This window comes from Triticum urartu, chromosome 2A, assembly GCF_056163025.1.
Source record: "Triticum urartu cultivar PI428250 chromosome 2A, HENAU_Tu73, whole genome shotgun sequence".
NCBI lineage: Eukaryota > Viridiplantae > Streptophyta > Magnoliopsida > Poales > Poaceae > Triticum > Triticum urartu.
Genome location: NC_141874.1, coordinates 535,665,398 through 535,675,972, shown reverse-complemented (window position 1 = coordinate 535,675,972; position 10,575 = coordinate 535,665,398).

The window sequence follows — 10,575 nt, the reverse complement described above, 5'->3', positions numbered from 1 at the left end:
AAATATGAAGGAGACCAATGGAAGTACTACTAGCAACCCATGATTTAACTACTCGCATGCGCAGTGGAGTAGTAATGTCTTTCTTCTGCCCTCACGTCCACTCAATTTGCATGCGCTGTATTAATTGACCATCAAGAAGTGAAGGACTTTACATGCGTCAAATTATCACATGGGGTGGATCTTGGTACAAAATTGTGTCCGCCCGTGTACCCGTGTGTGCGTGCGAGGGAATGAGTGTGTGCGTGGCATGCGTGCAGATCTTCGCTTCGCGCATGTACCGCCAGTGTGGCTCTGGGAGGACGAGTACATTCTTCTGGAACCAGCAGCATGTCACTGTGATCAATCCACACAAGGATGTTGCGACAACGCCTCCACATGTGCCACGTGGCTTCATGAATTGTAAGAGAGACACCGTGTAGCGTGCCATTTTGTTTTGCACATACTTGAAGTACTAGTAAGGTACACGTGCATTGCACGCGTCAGATTTTGCAACCAAATTATGAATAAATACCACACTATAGCATGTAAGCTCTGAGTCATATATGCCTGATGTAGACCTTCGTTTAATTCTTATAGTTCATCTCATTCAAAATCAATTAGTTTTTATAAAAAACCTAGGGCCTCTTTGATTCGTAGGATTTCCAAAATGCGGGAATAGGAAGAACATGGGATTAGAGTAGAATGTCGTTTTGAATCCTACAGGATTGTACGAGTGTTTGATTGTGCATAGAAAAAATGCAGAATTCTTTCAAAGAGGTTTGAGTGGATGGGATGTTTACTATGAAATCTAGTGCAAATGAATCATATGGAAAAATTCCTATGGTTTACACTCCTATGAATCAAACAACCAAGATAGGAAAAATTCCTAAGGATTCGAATCCTCCAAAATTCCTTTGAGAATCCTTTGAATCAAAGAAGCCCTTTAATCTATTTTATGATTCATGGAATTGTGCGTTGTAAAGCATAAAGTAAAAACAAATAATGGCAATTCAACTCGAAAAAAAGTTTGGGCAGTTATGGTACGGAAGATTCTAGAACAAAGGAGAACCACTATTGTTTTGAGATTTGTGCATTATGTTTAAGTTCAACCATGGAGTCTGATAGATTGTACATGTGGAAAGATCCGGTGGGGGGCTAGAAGATAGTGCGAGGGGCCGAGTGGAGGGAGACTATGAAGGAGTGCACAACTGCGAGATCGATATTTAGAGAGAGGGGGCGAGAACGTGCGCTGTTGCGCGCAGTGGCGGAGCCATGAAAAATGCACCATGAGCTAGGGGGCCAAGCATTGCTAATCCGTTACGAGGAGGGCCAATTCATCAACTTAAACCATTTTTACCAGCAATTGTCTAACGATCACATTCATATTAGCCTCGATATATAGTGATGTTAGGGGGGCAGGGCCCTTGCTGCCCCCTGTCTTCGCCATTGTGCACGCGTCTGAGAGATGAAGTGGAAGGCATGAATGATGAGAGGGGGCGTTGGATATATAATTAATGTGGGTGTATTAGCTATATATGTAATCCTATATAGAGAGGTATAGATTGATCGATGTGGACGTGGGAAAGAGGGTGAGACCTCACTAGATATATCGATTGATCGGTTTATGTGGAAAACTATGAAAGACCTAGCTATACACACACACATAGAGGAACATCGATCGTTGCGCATGCATGTGAGAGATAAAGAATGCCCGATATGATGGAGAGGGGGATGTGTGTGTGTGCCTTCATGGGAGACCGACCTGAAGAAAAAGATTGCATCTGTGCGATGGATAATGCCGACTGGTAGTGTGTGTGCATGCATGCACGAGAGAAAGTTAGTGGTACAGTTATAAAGAGAAGACCAATGTGTGGGTGTAAAAGACTAGGAGAGCTCATAATCAATGTAAAGTTGAATTCAAATATTTGAATAAGAGATCATGATGTTTGAAACCCATGCATGCATGAATATAACGGAGATCTGCACGGTGTGGTTTGGAAACGAGCATGTGCTACCTCCTGAGCACTGCGTTGGATTTCCCCGAAGAGGAGAGGATGATGCAGGAAAGTAGCGTAAGTATTTCTCTCAGTTTTTGAGAACCAAGGTATCAATCCAGTAGAAGGCCACGCGCGAGTCCCTCGTACCTACACAAAAACAATAGCTCAACACAACCAACGCGCTTAGGGGTTGTCAATCCCTTCACGGTCACTTACGAAAGTGAGATCTGATAGAGATGATAAATAATATTTTTGGTATTTTTGGTATAGAGATGCAAACTAAAAGTAAAAGCAAAGCAATAATAAAGTGATGGAGATTGATATGATGAGAAAGAGACCCGGGGCCATAGGTTTCGCTAGTGGCTTCTCTCAAGAGCATAAGTATTCTACGATGGGTGAACAAATTACTGTTGAGCAATTGATAGAATTGAGCATAGTTATGAGAATATCTAGGTATGATCATGTATATAGGCATCACGTCCGAGACAAGTAGACCGACTCCTACCTGCATCTACTACTATTACTCCACTCATTGACCGCTATCCAGCATGCATCTAGAGTATTAAGTTAAAAACAGAGTAACGCCTTAAGAAAGATGACATGATGTAGAGGGATAGTTTCACGCAATATGATAAAAACCCCATCTTGTTATCCTCGATGGCAACGATACAATACATGCCTTGCTGCCCCTTCTGTCACTGGGAAAGGACACCACAAGATCGATCCCAAAGCTAAGCACTTCTCCCATGGCAAGAACAACCAATCTAGTAGGCCAAACCAAACTGATAATTCGAAGAGACTTGAAAAGATAACCAATCATACATAAAAGAATTCAGAGAAGATTCAAATATTATTCATAGATAGACTTGATCATAAACCCACAATTCATCGGTCTCAACAAACACACCGCAAAAAGAAGATTACATCGAATAGATCTCCACGAGAGAGGGGGAGAACATTCTATTGAGATCCAAAAAGAGAGAAGAAGCCATCTAGCTACTAACTATGGACCCGTAGGTCTGAAGTAAACTACTCAAACTTCATCGGAGAGGCTATGGTGTTGATGTAGAAGCCCTCCGTGATCGATGCCCCCTCCGGTGGAGCTCTAGAACAGGCCCCAAGATGGGATCTTGTGGATATAGAAAGTTGCGGCGGTGGAATTAGAGTTTTGGCTCCGTATCTGATCGTTTGGGGGTACGTGGATATATATAGGAGGAAGAAGTACGTCGGTGGAGCTTCGAGGGGCCCACAAGGCAGGGGGTGCGCCCTAGTGGGGGCGCCCTCCACCCTCGTGACCGCCTCGTGGCTTTCTTGACGGAGGGTCCAAGTCTCCTGGATCTTATCTGATGAGAAAATCACGTTTTCGAAGGTTTCATTCCGTTTGGACTCCATTTGATATTCCATTTCTTCGAAACCCTAAAACAGGCAAAAAACAGCAATTCTGGGCTGGGCCTCCGGTTAATAGGTTAGTCCCAAAAAATAATATAAAAGTGGATAATAAAGCCCAATAATGTCCAAAACAGTAGATAATATAGCATGGAACAATAAAAAATTATAGGTACGTTGGAGACGTATCAAGCATCCCCAAGCTTAATTCCTTCTCATCCTCAAGTAGGTAAATGATAAAAACATAATTTTTGATGCAGAGTGCTACTTGGCATAATTTCAATGTAAATATTCTTAATTGTGGTATGAATATTCAGATTCAAAATATTCAAGACAAAAGTTCATGTTGACATAAAAAAAATAATACTTCAAGCATACTAACAAAGCAATTATGTCTTCTCAAAATAACATGGCCAAAGAAAGCTATCCCTACAAAATCATATATTCTGGCTATGCTCTATCTTCACCACACAAAGTATTTAAATCATGCACAACCCCGATGACAAGCCAAGCAATTGTTTCATACTTTTGACATTTTCAAAACTTTTTCGATCTTCACGCAATACATGAGCGTGAGCCATGGATATATCACTATATGTGGAATAGAAGGGTGGTTGTGGAGAAGACAAAAGGAGGGGAAGATAGTCTCACATCAACTAGGCGTATCAACTGGCTATGGAGATGCACATCAATAGATATCAATGTGAGTGAGTATGGATTGCCATGCAATGAATGCACTAGAGCTATAAGTATATGAAAGCTCAAAAGAAACTAAGCAGTTGTGCATCCAACTCGCTTGCTCACGAAGACCTAGGGCATTTTGAGGAAGCCCATCATTGGAATATACAAGCCAAGTTCTATAATGAAAAATTCCCACTAGTATATGAAAGTGACATAATGAGAGACTCTCTATCATGAAGATCATGGTGCTACTTTGAAGCACAAGTGTGGTAAAAGGATAGTAACATTGTCCCTTCTCTCTTTTTCTCTCATTTTTTTGGGCCTTCTCTTTTTTTATGGCCTCTTTTTCTCTTTTTTTTATTTTTCGTCCGGAGTCTCATCCCGACTTGTGGGGGAATCATAGTCTCCATCATCCTTTCCTCACTTGGGACAATGCTCTAAAAATGATGATCATCACACTTCTATTTTTCTTACAACTCAACAATTACAACTCGATACTTAGAACAAAATATGACTCTATATGAATGCCTCCGGCGGTGTACCGGGATATGCAATGAATCAAGAGTGACATGTATGAAAGAATTATGAACGGTGGCTTTGCCACAAATACGATGTCAACTACATGATCATGCTAGCAATATGACAATGATGGAGCGTGTCATAATGAACGGAACGGTGGAAAGTTGCATGGCAATATATCTCGGAATGACTATGGAAATGCCATGATAGGTAGGTATGGTGGCTGTTTTGAGGAAGGTATTTGGTGGGTGTATGATACCGGCGGAAAGTGCGTGGTATTAGAGAGGCTAGCAATGGTGGAAGGAAGGAAAGTGCGTATAATCCATGGACTCAACATTAGTCATAAAGAACTCATATAATTATTGCAAAAATCTAGAAGTTATCAAAGAAAAGTATTACGCGCATGCTCCTAGGGGGATAGATTGGTAGGAAAAGACCATCGCTCGTCCCCGACCGCCACTCATAAGGAAGACAATCAATGAATAAATCATGCTCCGACTTCAACACATAATGGTTCACCATACGTGCATGCTACGGGAATCATAAACTTTAACACAAGCATTTCTCAAATTCACAACTACTCAACTAGCATGACTCTAATATCACCATCCTCATATCTCAAAACAATTATCAAGCATCAATTTTTTCTTAGTATTCAACGCACTCAAAAGGAAGTTTTACAAATCTTGAATACCAAGCATATTATTATTAAGCAAATTACCATGCTATTAAGACTCTCAAAATAATATTAGTGAAGCATGAGAGATCAATAGTTTCTATAAAACAAATCCACCACCGTGCTCTAAAAGATATAAGTGAAGCACTAGAGCAAAATTATATAACTCAAAAGATATAAGTGAAGCACATAGAGTATTCTATCAAATTCAAAATTATGTATGGCTCTCTCAAAAGGTGTGTACAGCGAGGATGATTGTGGTAAACTAATAAGCAAAGACTCAAATCATAAAAGACGCTCCAAGCAAAACACATATCATGTGGTGAATAAAAATATAGCTCCAAGTAAAGTTACCGATAGAAGTAGACGAAAGAGGGGATGCCTTCCGGGGCATACCCAAGGTTTGGCTTTTAGGTGTCCTTAGATTATCTTGGGGGTGCCATGGGCATCCCCAAGCTTAGGCTCTTGCCAATCCTTATTCCATAATCCATCAAATCTTTACCCAAAACTTGAAAACTTCACAAGACAAAACTTAAAGTAGAAAACTCGTGAGCTCCGTTAGCGAAAGAAAACAAAAGACCACTTCAAGGTACTGTAATGAAATCAATCTTTATTTATATGGGTGTTATACCTACTGTATTCCAACTTCTCTATGTATTATAAACTATTTTACTAGCCAAAGATTCATCAAAATAAGCAAACAACACACGAAAAACAGAATATGTCAAAAACAGAACAATCTGTAGTAATCTGTAGCTAGCGCAAGATTTGGAACCCCAAAAATTCTAAAATAAATTGCTGGACGTGAGGAATTTATCTATTAATCATCTTCAAAAATAATTAACTAAACTCTCCAAATAAAAATGACAGTTCTCGTGAGCGCTAAAGTTTATGTTTTTTACAGCAAGTTCAACAAGGCATTCCCCAAGTCTTCCCAACGGTTCTACTTGGCACAAACACTAATTAAACACAAAAAACACAACCAAAACAGAGGCTAAATAATTTATTTATTACTAAACAGGAGCAAAAAGCAAGGAATAAAAATAAAATTGGGTTGCCTCCCAACAAGCGCTATCGTTTAACGCCCTATCTAGGCATAACAAGCAAGAATAGATCTAGGTATTGCCATCTTTGGTAGGCAATCCATAAGTGGCTCTCATGATAGATTCATATGGTAATTTTATTTTCTTTGTAGAGAAGTGTTCGATGCCCTTTTTTAATGTAAATTGAAATCTAATATTCCCTTCCTTCATATCAAAAATTGCACCAACCGTTCTAAGGAAAGGTCTACCGAGAATAATAGGGCAAGAAGGAGTGCAATCTATATCAAGAATGATAAAATCTACGGGCACATTATTCCTATTTTCAACAATAAGAACATCATTAATTCTTCCCATAGGTTTCTTAATAGTGGAATCCGCAAGATGCAAGTTTAGAGAGCAATCATCAAAACTACGGAAATCTAGCAAATCACACAAAGTTTTGGGAATAGTAGAGACACTAGCACCCAAATCACACAAAGCATAAAACTCATGATTTTTATTTTAATTTTAATAGTAGTTTCCCACTCATCATAAAGTTTTCTAGGGATAGAAACTTCCAATTCAAGTTTTTCTTCATAAGATTGCATCAAGGCATCAACAATATGTTTAGTAAACGCTTTATTTTGACTATAAGCGTGAGGAGAATTTAGCACGGATTGCAACAAGGAAATACAATCATTAAAAGAGCAATTTTCATAGTTAAATTACTTGAAATCCAAAATAGTGGGTTTAGTAACATCTAGGGTTTTAATTTCTTCAATCCCACTTTTATCAAATTTAGCATCAAGATCAAAAGATTCAGAATTATTGGAACACCTTCTAGGTAAAGGTGGATCATATTCAGTCCCATCATTATCAAGATTCATATGCAAAACAAATATTTAATAGGGGACACATCAATAACTTTTATATCTTCATCATTATTTTCATAGGAACTAGAAGAACACGCTTTTATAAAGGCATCTTTCTTAGCACGCATCCTAGCGGTTCTTTATTTGCACTCGTCAATGGAAATTCTCATGGATTTGAGAGACTCATTGATATCATGCTTAGGTGGAATGGATCTAAGTTTCAAAGAATCAACATCAAGAGCAATTCTATCAACGTTCCTAGCCAAATCATCAATCTTAAGCAATTTTTCTTCAATCATAGCATTAAAATTCTTTTGTGAAGAAATAAATTCTTTAATATTAGATTTAAAATAAGAGGGTATCTTATTATAATTTCCATAAGAATTGTTGTAGTAATTACCATAATTATTAGAGGGATTACTAGGATAAGGCCTAGGATTGAAATTTCCTCTATACGCGTTGTTACCAAAATTGTGCCTACCAACAAAATTCACATCCGTAGATTCATTAATATTCTCAATCAAAGTAGATAAGGGCACATCATTAGGATCAGAGGAAACACTCTTATTATCAAATAATTTCATAAGTTCATCCATCTTTCCACTCAAAACATTAATTTCTTCTATCGCATGCATCTTTTTATTAGTAGATCTTTCAGTATGCCATTGAGAATAATTAACCATAATATCATCTAGGAGTTTAGTAGCTTCTCCTAAAGTGATTTCCATAAAATTGCCTCCCGCGGACGAATCTAAAAGATTTCTAGAAGCAAAATTCAATCAGACATAAAATTTTTGTATAATCATCCACAAATTTAAACCATGAGTAGGGCAATTACGTATCATTAATTTCATTCTCTCCCAAGCTTGTGCAACATGTTCATGATCAAGTTGCTTAAAATTCATAATATCGTTTCTAAGAGAGATGATCTTAGAGCGAGGAAAATACATAGAGATAAAAGCATGTTTGCACTTGTTCCATGAATCAATACTATTTTTAGGCAAAGATGAAAACCAAGCTTTAGCACGATCTCTAAGCGAAAAAGGAAATAGCTTCAATTTAACAATATCATTATCGACATCTTTCTTCTTTTGCATGCCACACAAATCAACGAAGCTATTAAGATGGGTAGCGGCATCTTCACTAGGAAGGCCGGAGAACGGATCTTTCATGACAAGATTCAGCAAAGCAGCATTAATTTCACAAGATTCAGCATCGGTGAGAGGACCAATCGGAGTGCTAAGGAAATCATTGTTGTTGGTATTGGTGAAGTCACACAATTTAGTATTATCTTGAGCCATCGCGACAAGCAAGCAAACTAACACACAAGCAAACAAAAAGCAAACGGGAAAAGAGGCAAATAGAGAGGGAGAGGAGGATAGAGAGAGAGGGCGAATAAAATGGCAAGGGTGAATTGGGGGGAGAGGAAAACGAGAGGCAAATGGCAAATAATGTAATGCGGGAGATAGGGATTGTGATGGGTACTTGGTATGTTGACTTTTGCGCAGACTCCCCGACAACGGCGCCAAAAATGGCTCATTGTCGGGAGTCAAATCTTGACTTGCGTGAACCTCCCCGGCAACGGTGCCAGAAATTCTTCTTGCTACCTCTTGAGCACTGCATTGGATTTCCCCGAAGAGGAGAGGATGATGCAGCAAAGTAGCGTAAGTATTTCCCTCAGTTTTTGAGAACCAAGGTATCAATCCAGTAGGAGGCTACGCGCGAGTCCCTCGTACCTACACAAAAACAATAGCTCAACGCAACCAACGCGCTTAGGGGTTGTCAGTCCCTTCACGGTCACTTACGAAAGTGAGATTTGATAGAGATGATAAATAATATTTTTGGTATTTTTGGTATAGAGATGCAAAGTAAAAAGTAAAAGCAAAGTAAAAGCAAAGCAATAATAAAGTGATGGAGATTGATATGATGAGAAAGAGACCCGGGGGCCATAGGTTTCACTAGTGGCTTCTCTCAAGAGCATAAGTATTCTACGGTGGGTGAACAAATTACTGTTGAGCAATTGACAGAATTGAGAATAGTTAATAGAATATCTAGGTATGATCATGTATATAGGCATCACGTCCGAGACAAGTAGACTGACTCCTGCCTGCATCTACTACTATTACTCCACTCATCAACCGCTATCCAGCATGCATCTAGAGTATTAAGTTAAAAACAGAGTAACGCCTTAAGCAAGATGACATGATGTAGAGGGATAGTTTCATGCAATATGATAAAAACACCATCTTGTTATCCTCGATGGCAACAATACAATATGTGCCTTGCTTCCCCTTCTATCACTGGGAAAGGACACCGCAAGATTGAGCCCAAAGCTAAGCACTTCTCCCATGGCAAGAACAACCAATCTAGTAGGCCAAACCAAACTGATAATTCGAAGAGACTTGCAAAGATAACCAATCATACATAAAAGAATTCAGAGAAGATTCAAATATTATTCATAGATAGACTTGATCATAAACCCACAATTCATCGGTTCAACAAACACACTGCAAAAAGAAGATTACATCGAATAGATCTCCACGAGAGAGGGGGAGAACATTATATTGAGATCCAAAAAGAGAGAAGAAGCCATATAGCTACTAACTATGGACCCGTAGGTCTGAAGTAAACTACTCACACTTCATCGGAGAGGCTATGGTGTTGATGTAGAAGCCCTCTGTGATCGATGCCCCCTCCGGTGGAGCTCTAGAACAGGCCCCAAGATGGGATCTTGTGGATATAGAAAGTTGTGGCGGTGGAATTAGGGTTTTGGCTCTATATCTGATCGTTTGGGGGTACCTGGATATATATAGGAGGAAGAAGTACGTCGGTGGAGCTTCGAGGGGCCCACGAGGCAGGGGGCGCACCCTAGGGGGCTCCCTCCACCTTTGTGACCGCCTCGTGGCTTTCTTGACGGAGGGCCCAAGTCTCCTAGATCTTATCTGATGAGAAAATCACGTTTCCGAAGGTTTCATTCCGTTTGGACTCCGTTTGATATTCCTTTTCTTCAAAACCCTAAAACAGGCAAAAAAACAACAATTCTGGGCTGGGCCTCTGGTTAATAGGTTAGTCCCAAAAATAATATAAAAGTGGATAATAAAGCCCAATAATGTCCAAAATAGTAGATAATATAGCATGGAGCAATCAAAAATTATAGATACGTTGGAGACGTATCAGCATGTTGCAATGTATACACATTGAACAAGGTCAAACTAGTTTGAATTTGAGATACCGATGGCAGACATCGTTTGGCCACATTGCATCCGTGCATGGACACATGATACGTCTCCGTCGTATCTATAATTTTTGATTGTTCCATGCCAATATTCTACAACTTTCATATACTTTTGGCAACTTTTTATACTATCTTTGGGACTAACATATTGATCAAGTGCCCAGTGCCAGTTCCTGTTTGTTGCATGTTTTTTGTTTCGCAGATATCC